The 13,957-nt window shown below is 32.7% G+C and overlaps 1 pseudogene; it reads left to right on the top strand.

Annotated features, from left to right (window-relative positions):
* The first annotated feature begins 872 nt into the window (after nt 1-872).
* Nucleotides 873-2,395, top strand: LOC149557983 (large ribosomal subunit protein uL30y-like; annotated as a pseudogene).
* The last annotated feature ends 11,562 nt before the right edge of the window (nt 2,396-13,957 follow it).

Genomic DNA, 13,957 nt, shown 5'->3' with positions numbered 1-13,957 from the left:
TTGTGTTAAGAAGAAGCTACAAGAATTATATGGGTTGCACTTTCTATTAGACCCTTGGATACTACTTCTTGCTGTATGCACAACCCCTCTGTTGCTACTATTAGCTGATTCTTATAGACATTCTTTCCTATATTTTAGACAATGTTTAGATTGTGCTTATCTAGTCAAAAAGTCATTTGGTTAGAATTCTTAATCATTTGTGTTGAAGAGATGCTCACAAGTGAAATTTCCTATATTTCCTCTCTGCTTGAATATATTGTGTAGCTACTTTCCTTCTTGGGATGAGCTACCACTTGTGGGAAGTGACAATTATGTTTAGTGAGAATAAGCGCTCTCAACAATGAAGTGAAAATGCAATTGCCTTGTTTTCACCCCTACTTGTTCAAATCACAAAATTATATAACTCTCTTCAAATAATTAAATCCTCAAGATGAATTCACTCTAAAGGAGACTACAAAATAGTTAAGTAACTTGATTAAATTTTTAAAATTAAAATGAAAATGCCTTTTCTTTCCTTCACAAGCAAACCCAAGTGCTTGTTTCTACATTTGAAATCTAGAATAGTTAAAACTCTTTAACAAATATTTTATGGTAAGTAGTGCCTTTTTTTGTAGTAGTCCTTTTCTTAGAGAGACCAACAAGATTGTTTCAGCTATTAGATTTCTAAGAGTTAATTTCCATTTTAAAGTAATCTCCAACTCTCATAAAGACCCATATCAACAAATCTCACATCTAGTGTATAATTACTAACTATAATTGTCTATATTTTTTAATTATATAGTATAATGTGGTGATTTTCCCTTCTAGAATTATTTTTCTTGTTTAATGTTTAATTTTGTCAAATAATTTAATTTTTTTCTGTTATTTTAGATATGAGTTCAAAGGACGCAAAGCTTGTGCCTAAGTCAGTTCTTGAGAAGAGTAAAATAAATGAAGAATGAGAGAAAGACAAGAATTAAAAGTTGGAAGTTGAAAAAGTGAAAAATGATACAAACCATAAATTGATATTTAAGAAGGCTGAGGAATATTCAAAGGAGTATATGGAGTAGGTAATAAATTGCTTCATCTGTGAGTGATGTGTCACCATTGTGTAACTTAGTTTCTTTTTGGCAAGTTTTGTTTCAATTTATGAGTCACCAAGGAGTATGTGGATCCTTTAATAAATTGTTGGGTGTTTGATTGATGTATCATCATGGCATCTAGTGTTGAGGATTTACCTTAGTAAGTTTCTCTTGTACTTTGTGACAAAAATAAGGAATGGGAGGTTATCAGACTAAAGAGAGAGGCAAAAATGAAAGGAGACTTTTATGTTGAGCCAAAAGCTAAGCTATTGTTCATTATTTGTGTCCATGGGTAAGTAGCTAATATGTAGTATTTATATACCTTGTACTTTTTGGGTCTTTATACAATGATATACTTGGTAGACTATATTATCTCTCTAGTCTATTTTTCGTAAAAAAATAGCAATTTTTTTTCTCCATATATTAATATAATATATTTACACCTCTTCTATTTTAAATAAAGAGGAACACAATTTTTACTTTTCCTTGGATTCTAATAAAAGTTTAAGTAGTTTTTTTTGTTTATTGGGTTTCTTATCTTTCTTATTTAGTATCAATGATATGCATCCAAAGACAAGAACAATTTTGTGACTTTTGCGTTTGAGGCAAGTTAGTCCTTTTTCAGCTTGACTTGTTTGTTTTGCACTTTTTTTTCCCCTAAAATAGTGGTTAATGATCACTTTTGGTTGTATATACAAAATATTCTAGTGATATTGACTAGCTATGGCACTTCATTTCAAATCTTCAACAATGTGTTTCTAAAAGTGAAGAAAGCAACAATGAACATGTTGCATTGGGTTGAGCCATATGTGACCTTTTGGGTATGTTCTTGGTTAGATATAAGCATTATGTAGATTGGTTTTTTTATATTTCATATATTCTTGTATCTACTATTATTTAATTATCTTGCTTAATTCTTTCTAGATATCCAAATTTAAAAAGCACAAGGGAGATGATTTACAAGAGATGTTATGAAAAGGTTGATCAGTAGTGGATTCCTTTGACTAACAACTCTATCATTGAAAAGGTACTTGTAATCATGACGTCTTTTTGTGTTAGACAGTATGCTTTCCTAGTGCTTATTGTTTCTATCTTATTGCTTGTGAACATGTTTTAGGTAAATATGACATAATCTATATTGAAGATTTTATCCACACTATTGTTACTATTGGCCCAAACTTCATGAAAGAAAACAACTTTTATGGTCATTTAAACTCATCAATCCATTAGGTGGACTAAAGAAGAAACACAACCACTACATTGAAGGTGACGATGCTGGCAATCATGAATAGAAGATCAATGAGATGATAAGGAGAATGAATTTGTTTTATTAATATTTTAGTTTTATGTCTAAATTAGTACCTTGTTGGTACCACTTCATTAGTTTCTGGTTAGAACACTGGAATCTTACAATGTGCTTGTGACAATTTTGCCTTGAATTTTTTAGAAAGTAAATTATTCCATCTTTTGCAAAAAATATGGATAAAATTTATAAAGTAGCTCATATCTCATAGCATGTTATAATTTCGTCAATGGTTATGTGAGCTTTTATCAACATAATTTTCAAACTAGTGGGGAGTTATGCATAATGACTTTTTGACTTCAAACCAAAGAATACACATTTATTTGTTGTAAGTGCATTTATGCGTACCTATGAGATTTTATTTTGATCTAATTTTATGAGTTTTTTATTCTTTGATTGCATACCATTTTATGATTACTGATGCTCTGTGACAATATATTTGTAAATCTTTAGATAGTTTATCAAATATCTTCTTGATTAGTGAAACTATATGAAAAGCTGATACTTTTGGACAAAATGTGGGCCAGTGTATTGTTTTCTAACCCAATGTCAATCCCCAGGGGTGCAATTATCACTATTTTAGATATGGTTAATTTTTGTGGATTTGTAGATATTGATGATTAGTATTATTTTTGGTAAATGACAAGTTTAAATTTTGTTCAAAATAGAGAAATAAAATGGATCCAAACAATTATAGGAAGGAACTAGTTGTAACTAGTGAAACTATACTGAACAAAATGAAACTAGCACATAGCTATTTTGTAAATATGACATAATATAAATCTTGTATTACCCATACCTTGATAATTTAGGGATTTTTGATATCTAGAAGAATATCATTTCAAAAAAATTCTAAGCTCAAAAAACGTAACATACTTAACTAGATGCATATGTAATTGATTACTAGAGGTTGTTGTCCAATACTTTTAGCATAAAAAATTAGCAGCAACAATATCTTGAAAATATGTTTCTTGATTTGAGTGAACTTTTCCTTGCCTAATTTTTGGTTCAATCCATGATCCATCATCTTGATGAAGAAAGTAGATAGTGTGAGAAGATAAATGGTGTGTCATCTAAAATTTTAATGGAAAAATGTTTATGCAATCGAGTCCAAATATATATATATATATATATTTGAAATGTTATCAACAAAACTAGATTTTTAATTTGTTTAACCATTTGTATCTATTAACTATAGTTTCTAGAGATTTACCATACTATTTGTCAAACTAAATTTTCACTAAATCATTTTATCTGTATCATCATAGTCTAAAGAGGATACTAGAAAGGAAAATTAAAAGATTCTACTAGCTAATTTATAATCCTTATGGGTATTTGGTGATTTTGATCATGTGGGAGATCATCGCCCATTAAGGATACATGTCTAGACTATTTGGTTAAAAAAAAAAAAAAAACTATGATAGTCATTGATATTTCGATGCATTATGCCATCAATAGTATGAGAAACTCGTCGAATATTCTCTGGAAGCTATCAATATTTCAACTTTTTGAACTAGTAGTCTAATGCTACCATTTTGCATAGATGGGGATGATTTTTGATGAGCTTTCTCATTGATAAATTGATTGTCATGGAGTTCATCTGTATTTCAACACAATTTGAGCAATGTTATTTTTTGATGTGGATGTGTCAAACTTTTGACCATAAAGTGTCAAAAAATAGGTCCAAATTTACTAGTGCGTGAAGAATGACACATGGGAATTTTCTTCAAGACTTAAGGACAAGAATGCTATTGGAACCAAATGGGTATTTAGAAAAAAGATGAATGAACAAGGAAAAGTTGTAAGAAACAAGGCTACACTTGTGTGTAAAGGATATTCATAGCAAGATGGAATAGATTGTGAGGAAACATGTGCCATTCTAGCTAGAAGGGAAGTAATGAGAGTGTTCTTAGCTTATGCAAAAAATAAGAGGTTTAAGTTTTATTAGATGAATGTTAATCAACCTTCCTAACTAGAGAACTTGAAGAAGAGGTATACATTAAACAACATGAAGGTTTTCCTTTTGACAAAGTGAAAGATATTGCATGCAAATTGAAGAAATCTCTATATTGCCTAAAGAAAACACCTAGAGCCTAGTATGCAAGGTTGGACAAGTATTTAGAAAAGCTTGGATTTTCTAAAGGTACAACATATAGTAAATTGTACTTAAAATAAATTGAGAATGGTTTTCTAATAACTGCAATATTTTTTTATGATGTGATACTTGGAGGCAATGATGAAACAAGTGATAATTTTTTTGAAGAAATGAAGAATGAGTTTAAAATGAGCATGATAGGAGAAATGAAATCTTTCTAGGTTTTGTGAAAAATAATGATGGTATTTTTTTTTCATAATTAAGTATTTGGAGGATTTATTAAAAATATTTGTTTAAAATTTTTAATCTTGCTAGTACACCAATGATAATTGGTCACAAGTTATTTAGAAAAGATGAGACACTTGTAGTTGAGTAGAAGAAGTACATATCCATGATTGGAGGTTTGCAATATCTAACTCACACTAGACCAAATATAGCAAATGCAATTGGTATTGTAACTAGATTTCAAGCTAATGATCTTAAGGAGTACCATTATGTAGCAGCAAAGAGGATATTTAGATATTTGAAGGGAACACTTGACTATGGAATATGGTATGACTTGGATCAAGTGATTTTACTCTATGTGCTTCTACTGATGTAGATTGGGTAGACAATATGGATGAAAAATAAAATACTAGTGGTTGAGCATTCATTCTTGGAGGAAGATTGGTTTCTTGGCTAAGAAAGAAATAAGATTGTATTTCATAGAGTACATCTGAGCTAGAGTATGTAGTAGCAACAAATAAATATAATCAAGTTATGTGGATGAAGTAGATGCTAAAAGACATTGGGATAGAATTTTCAAAACCTGTTATCATATATTGTGATTAAAAAAGTATAGTATGTATGTCTAAGAATCATGTATTGCATTCTAAGACTAAGCATATATCTATTAAGTATGATGTCTTGAGAGAGAAGGTAAAAGAAAAGGATTAGATTGGAGTATATAAGTACTAAAAATCAAATTGTAGATATCTTTACAAAGCCCTTACCTAAAGATACATTTGAGTACTTCAAAGGTATGCTTGGGGCTATGCCCTTGCCTACTTTAGAGTAGATGATATAGAGATTGCATCAGTCCAATGGTACAAAGAACTATTGTTTGACTAGACTAGACATTGATGCTTCCTACATGGGGGTGTATCTATGATGAGTAGATTCATTAATGACTCTTGGTAGTTGGTCTTAAACAATGTCCTTGGACACTTGAGCTGGTTGAAGACTTGGAGCCAATAATTCACATAATGAGGCCTTTGTCATTGATGTCAATGGGAGAGACAAGTATATAAAAAATCCTCCAAATGAATAGGGGAGAGATAGTTGAATGAGGAGAGACAAAAAGTCCTCTAGGTGAATGGGGGAGAGATAGCCGAATGAGGAGAGACATGAGAACATCCTTATTCTTTATTAGGGAAATTTTGAAAGATTCATGTAAGAAAAAAAAAGGAATATCGTGATGGGTGAGATATATAGTATGAAAAAATTTGATATATGAGGGAGAAGAACAATGTAAACTAAAGATGATGAACAAAGTATTCCTTTAAAGGATTTTAGATTTGATTGATGAAGAGGATTTGAAAAGATGAGAATAGTAGCAACAACAACAAAGAATTATTTGGTATTCTTGGAACCTAGATGTTTTTCATCTATGTTGCCATCAATGCTAAAGTGGGATATTGTTAGCATGAATTCTAATGGTATTCCTTTAGGGGAGTATCCTAAGAATTGGAAATCATTTGGCAGTATTAACATGTTGCATTCATGATTGTGTTTTTCATTGATGCCAACATAGTAGTAATTTTGTGAAGACTAGAAGAATATGAGACAAATATTGTTGTCATACAAAAAGAGGTTTGATAATTAGATGATGTGAACTTAAGGATGTGTTTCCCATAGTGTCCTCATAGTGAGGTTAAGTGTGAATAGCTTAAGTCAAATAGATATGAAAGTTATTTGTGATGTACACATATCAATGCAGAAATAGAGTACTTATAAAGAAGTTTATGATGATTATGATTTATCTCTTTACAAAGATAGAATCAGGCCATGTGAATTTATGCAATGGTAAAAGATAGTCTAATGATGATGAATTTAAGTGTGCAAGCCTTGAAGTCACACATGTGAAGAGTTACATAGATTGTGAACCGATAGTGCTATTGTGATTGTGAAATTATTAATTATCTTATTGTGGTCCTATTATAGTTGATTGGGAAAGCCTCAAGGATGACTCAAGGAATATTTTGAGGACTTGGTATAAAGGAAAGTGTTTTCCTTGTTTGAGAAGTGTGTGAGATGCGAAGTGTTCAAGGAAGTGTGATCAAGAGAAGAGTATTTGGTAAATGCAAATAAGCAATCCAAGGGATTATTGGATGCAAAGTTTGTGATCAAGTATTAAGAACAAAAGGAGAATAAGTCCAATTTACAGCACAAAAAAAGAGGAAGGAGAAGTAAAATAAAACTCTATTATTATACAAGGAATAATAAAAAGATCATTTGGATAGTGGGTTCATTGGTTTTGTCCCTGAAGCTCTTTCCAAACAGTGGGTCCATCTACCTTCTACAAATCATAATAGGGTTGGCAGAACTCCTAACAAGGTTGAAATATCCTAATAGGGATTCAAAGTCTCCTAATAGGGACCAATATGTACTAAATGTTTTTATAGACTCCTAACAAGGTCCATCCTCTAACAAGGAATATTTATATTAGTATATCATCTTGTGGGTACCATCCCCACCAAGGTTTTCCCTCTGATTAAGGATTTCCCTAGTTAACATATCAACATTATTGTACATGATTGTCTTTTTGTGGTTTTTGATTATATTTCTCATATGGTTAATATTTAATAAGGTTGATAATTGTGATAATAGTTGGATAACTGATTCACCCCCCCTCTTAGATATATTGGTGGACTATATATTCTAAAAATTTTCATTATGAAGAAGTTGAGACTAAAGAACTATTTGAAATAGTCAAATAGTAAATTTAGATGACACAAAACCTATAGATATATTGGAAAAAAAATAGACTCTTGAATGAAGAAGTCAAAGGACTAATAAGGGAACATGAGATTCAATCAGTGAGGCTATGTGAAGTGTGTTGGAAATGAGAATAGAGTAACTGAGAGGGGGAGGGGGTGAATCAGTTACTACAAAACTTTCCACAGTCCCTAAGATGTCTGAATATACCCTTGATCTGATTAATATAAAATGCTGAAACTTGATAATGCAGTAAATGATAAATATTAAGAACTAATATGTTATCATGCACAAAGTAATTTAGCAATTAAGAACACAAGAGACACCAATTTTAACATGGAAACCCAATATGGGAAAAACCACCAATGTAACTAGATACTATTTTTCACTCTTCTGAAGTGAGCCCTATTAGGAGCCAACCCTGTTAAAGGTTACAAAAATACACTATTAGGTGTGACCCTGTTAAAGGATTTAATCACCCTGTTAGGAGTGGCCTTGCTAGAGGTCTTTAGAACAATTCAACTGAACTGTCACCTTGTTAGAGGATTTATTGAATGGCTGTTAAACCAACTCTATTAAGAGATTTTGAATTCACTGTTACAATGGTTAGAAAGCAATAATGAAGTGACCGAATATAATGTACAACTTATCTTTGCTGATTACAGATATCTGTTATGCTTGACTGGATCCTTATTGATCAAATACAACTTTACAGCTCCTTCAACACATCTAATCCTTCATCAGACTTTGTTCAACATTCGCCTTTTCATTTCATACTATAATTCACATTCATAACTTCTTTTTCATAGTCTCACATGCTTTTAATTCATAACTGGAATGACCATATATACCTTTCAGATTATCTTAGTCAGCTCAAATTATTGACCAATCAAACAATTACAACAGTCGGCTAGAAGTAATTAATTTGCAAATCCTTATACTGGCTGACCCTGTACGATAAAATTTGTCCAAAAAATAATTCTTGTGTTGATCGACTGAGCTCGATTAATACAACGAACTTCATGACAATCCTTCAATCGTCAGGAGAACTCAGTAAGTACTGAGTTTCTTGAGAAAATCGAGTGAGCTTAGTGAAAATTATGCTTTGGAGACCGAGTGAAGCTCAGTTAATACTGACTTCTCCATGATTCCTTTGATGATCGAGTGAGCTCGATGGAAACTACCCTTTGGAGATCGAGTGAAGCTCGATTAACACTGACTTCCTCATTTCCTTCGTTGACCGAGTGAGCTCGGTGAACACTGTCTTTCACCTTTCCTTTGTTGACCAAGTTAGCTCGGTTAACACTGTCTTCCACATTTCCTTCGATGACCGAGTGAGCTCGGTTGACACTGTAGATTGAATTGCAGACTGTCTGAGCTTGGTAAACTTGAGACTAATGACTGATATGACATTTGTGTGACATCAAAGACAACATTATCCAACAATCTCCCTCTTTGGCATTGATGGCAACACAACATGTCATAACAAAATGAAATTTTGAAAACAAGTCCAACAAGATAACAGACCTCTCCCTCCTTCAATAATCTCCCTCTGTTAAGGGACTTCATGAAAAACTTTTCAAATCTCACAAATTTTAGAAGGATATGAAAGTAAATCTCTCCCTCTTTGACAACACATGCCAAAGACAACAAAAGTTAAGTGAATTGTAATGTACCTTTAGTACTGATTCATATGCAATGATTTTTGATTGAACTGCATCAACAGATGGATCTTCAATCTTATATACGTTGATGCATCACTAGAGCTTATTTTTAGTGGACTTCAGATAGGGGAATGACCAACTTACCTCTGAGATACAAAAATGCATCCTTAGGTAAAGGCTTTGTGAATATGTCAGTGATTTGTTCCTTTGTATGGACATATTCCAATCTGATCTCCTTGTCTTGCACCAATTCTCTGACAAAATGATATTTTATTCAATATGCTTGGTCTTGGAATGCATCATTTGATTCTTAGATATGTTGATTGCACTAGTATTGTCACAGAACATGACAACTGGTTCATTGATTTCCATCTTCATTCCTTGCAATAACTGCTTAAACCAAACAATATTTGAACATTTTACTGCTGCAACAACATACTCTGCCTCTACTGTAGATTGGGATGTACAATTATGCTTTTTGCTTGTCCAAGAAACCAATCTTTTTCCAAGAAAGAATGCTCCTCCACTTGTGCTTTTTCTATCATCAAGGTTTCCTGCCCAATCAGCATCAGTAAACACTTTCAAATCCAAATTACCTCCAAATTTGTACTATAAGCCATAATCTTTAGTTCCTTTCAAATATCTCATTATTCTTTTGATTGCCATCAGGTGAGTTTCTCTTGACTTTGCTGAAAATCTTGCAACAATACCAACTGCAAGGGCAATATTTGGCCTGGTTTGAACTATGTATTGCAATTTTCCAATCATGGATATCTACAATGTTTGATCTACCTCTTTGGATCCATCATCTTTGGTAAGTTTCAATCTAGTACACATAGGAGTTCCAATAGGTTTACAGTCCTCCATACCAAACTTTTTCAATATCTCCTTGATGTATTTTGATTGAGTGATGTAGATGTCATTCTTTTTTTGTTGAATTTGAAGACCAACAAAGAATTTTATTTCACCAAACATAAACATTTCAAATTCCTTGTTCATTTTTTCTGAAAATTCTTTGCAAAGATCATCATGACCTGTGAAAATAGTATCATCTACAAATATTTCTGCCAAGACAATCTTATTATCTGGTCCTTCCTTTATATACAAGCTACTATTATCATTAGTTCTTTGAAAACCAATCTGAATAAGATAGTTATGAAATCTTTCATACCATGCTCTAGGGGCTTGTTTTAGACCATACAGTGCCTTGTGTAATTTGCAAACCATGTTCCTTTTATCTAGATCAACAAAACCTTCAGGTTGTTCAATGTAAACCTCTTCATCCAGTATTCCATTGAGGAATGCTGACTTGATATCCATCTGATAAACTTTGAATCCTTTGTGAGCAGCATATGCAAGTAAGGTTCTAACTCCTTCTAATCTTGCAATAGGAGCAAAGGTTTCTCCATAATCTATGCCTTCTTCTTGAGAGTATCCTTTGCATACCAATCTGGCTTTGTTTCTGGATACCTTACCATCTTCAGTCAACTTGTTTCTGAATACCCACTTGGTTCCAATTACAATCTTATTTTTAGGCCTGGGTACAAGAGTCCATGTCTTGTTCTTCTCTATCTATTCTATTTCCTTGTTCATTGCCTCAATCCAGCTATCATTTGTCAATGCATCTTTAATGCTTCTAGGTTCAAAATCAGCAAGCAAACAAGTATTTTTCAGCTTGCTTCTTGTCAAGGTTCCTTCAGACTTGTCTCCAATGATCTGATCTGGTGCATGATGTCTTCTGACATATTTAGCTAATACAAGTTCTTTGCCTCTTGAATGAGGTTCATTGCTATCTCCTTGTGCTTCAATTTCATGTTCAGGCTGTTCTAGCTTGGTAAGAATTGGCTCAGGCGCCTCAGACTCGGTAGACACTTGCTCAGTAATGTTTGAATGTTGCTGTGGCTTGGTTTGAACTATTTGCAATTCGGTTATTGATGACTTGGGAGTTGAGGATTCTTGAGTGAATGATATGCTTGGTATAGTATCTAGTTCAATGTAAACAAATCTTCTGTAATCTTTAGGTACCTTTTTGCTTTCTTCTTCAGATTTGTCTGCAAACTCATCAACTTTCACATGTGCACTTTCTATGACTTTGTGAGTGGATAGATTTAAACATTTATATGCTTTGCTTTTGCAAGAATATCCTAAAAATATTCCTTCATCACCTTTTACATCAAATTTTCCTTTTCTTGATTCTTTCAAAATATAACATTTGCTTCCAAATACTTTCAGATAACTTACATTGGGTTTGTAGCCATACCATAATTCATAGGGAGTTTTGAATGAGTCCTTCTTCAACTGTACTCGGTTTAAGGTATGAACTGTAGTGCTGATGGCTTCCTTCTAGTATTTGATAGCAATGTTCTTTTCTATCATCAAAGTTCTTGCACAATCCATGATGGATCTAATTCTTCTTTTAGCTATTCCATTTTGTTCAGGAGTTCCTGGTGCTGAGACCTATCTTTTAATACCTTTTTCAATGCAGAAGTTGTTGAATTCATGTGAGATGAATTCACCACCTCTATCTGACCTTAAGCATTTTAGTCTTTCTCCTGTTTCTTTTTCTACTCTTGCCAAATACCATTTGAATTTCTCAAATGCTTCTAATTTATTCCTTAGATACATGACAGTCATCATTCTTGAGTAGTCATCAACAAAAAGAATGAAAAAATTTTCTCCAGTATAGCTTTCTATCCCAATGGGTCCACATAAATCAGTATGTAAAATTTCTAATATATCTTCAGACTGATAGTTCTTACTTTTAAAACTATTTTTTCCCATTTTACCAATCTGACAATTCTTGCATAGACCAACCTCAGGTTTCTTAATGTTAGGAATGCTTCTTACTTTCTTGAATTTGCTTATTTTTACCAGATTATCAAAATTGACATGACACAACCTTTTATGCCATAAACAACTTTCTTCAGTTTGAGCAATAAAACATGAGCATTCACCAAGTTCTAGATAGAACAAGTTACCTTTAGTTTGGGTGCCAGATCCTATCAGCTTTCCTTTCTTATTCAACAGTCTTGCCTTTCCATGCATGAATTCCACCTTGAATCCAGTATTGAGTAACTGTGCCACACTTAGCAAATTATGTTTAAGACCTTCAACCCAATAGGCATTATTACATACAAGTTCTTTGGTTAGATAGATTCTTCCTCTTCCTTTTATGAAACAAGGTTCATTATTACCAAACCTTACACTGCCACCATCATAGTCTTCAAACTGATCAAACTTAGTTTTATCACCAGTCATATGATATGAGCAACCAGTGTCTATAATCCATGTATCGTTCTTACTTATATGAGAAACATGTGCCATTTTATCTTCCTCATCACTGTGAGAATCATTTTTAATGACAATATAAACAATTTCATCCTCACTATTATCAGAATGTTTAGAATTTTCAGCCATGAAGCATGATTTCTTACCTTTGTTTTTGGATGATTTGAAGTCTTTCTTGCCATTCCATTTGTAATCTTTCTTTTCATCATTGTTTTGCTTTTTTGGACACCTTGCTACAATATGACCAATTTCTTCACAAGAAAAACAGATCAGAGGAACTTTACCTTTGTATTTTCCTCTACCTCTAGAATATTTCTTTGCTAGTAGAGCTTCAATTACTTCGAGGTCACTATCTGAACTTTGGATTGATTCATTTTCACTTTTAGACTGAGATTCCTTCTCCTTTTTTTTTTAATCCTTGAGTGAGAGTTTGACTTGAAATGCTGATTCAATGTTCTTGGAGGCTGGAACATAGTTGTCAAAGTTATCTAGTTCAAATAAAGTTAGTCTTCCAACTATGGCCTCAAGATTTATCTGATGATTTGCTTCACACCTTCTTTCCTGAATTGTAGAAACTTTGATTGCATAAATGGGAAGCAAGGTTCTGAGAACTTTGCTTATAACTGTTTCTCCTTTGATATCACCTCTAGATGCTCTGATTGCACTCACACATGCTTTAACTCTTTCAACATACTTTGCAATGTTTTCATCCTCTCTCATCCTCATTTGATCAAATTATCCTCTTAGACTTTCTGATTTAGCTCTTCTCACATTATCATCTCCTTCATAGATTTCTTTTAGCTTGTTCCACATCTCAAAAGCAGTTTTGTAGTCCTTAATGTCATCAAATTCTTCATAACTAAGAGCGGATGCTATGTCTATCATGATATTGTTGTGAGTCTTCTTTTCAACAATGTCATTGACAGAAAATGTGCTAGGAGGTTCTTCATATTTTTCTTCAAGGTATTTTAGTCCAGTATCACCAACAGTAGCCAGATGAAGTCTCATTAATCCTTTCCATGCAGAGATGTTATCTTTGTTGAGTTTTGGAATTTCTCTTTTGTAAGACATCTTGATCTTTGGCTTAGATCCTTGAAATCTCTTCTTGCAAGCACCAAAGGCTCTGATACCAATTGTTGGAAATGAGAATAGAGTAACTAAGATGGGGAGGGGGTGAATCAATTACTACAAAACTTTCCATAGTCCCTAAGATGTCTGAATATACCCTTGATCTGATTAATATAAAATGTTGAAACTTGATAATGCAGTAAATGATAAATATTAAGAACTAATATGTTATCATGCACAAAGTAATTTAGTAATTAAGAACACAAGAGACACCAATTTTAACGTGGAAAACCAATATGGGAAAAACCACCAATGTAACTAGATACTATTTTTCTCTCTTCTGAAGTGAGCCCTGTTAGGAGCCAACCCTGTTAAAGGTTACAAAAACACACTATTAAATGTGACCCTGTTAAAGGATTTAATCACCCTAATAGGAGTGGCCTTGCTAGAGGTCTTTAGAACAATTCAACTGAACTGTCACCTTGTTAGAGGATTTATTGAA

This window comes from Cupressus sempervirens, chromosome 5, assembly GCF_028749045.1.
Source record: "Cupressus sempervirens isolate cs-2001-9-10 chromosome 5, ASM2874904v1, whole genome shotgun sequence".
Taxonomy (NCBI): domain Eukaryota; kingdom Viridiplantae; phylum Streptophyta; class Pinopsida; order Cupressales; family Cupressaceae; genus Cupressus; species Cupressus sempervirens.
This window is presented reverse-complemented; position numbering and strand designations above follow the sequence as displayed.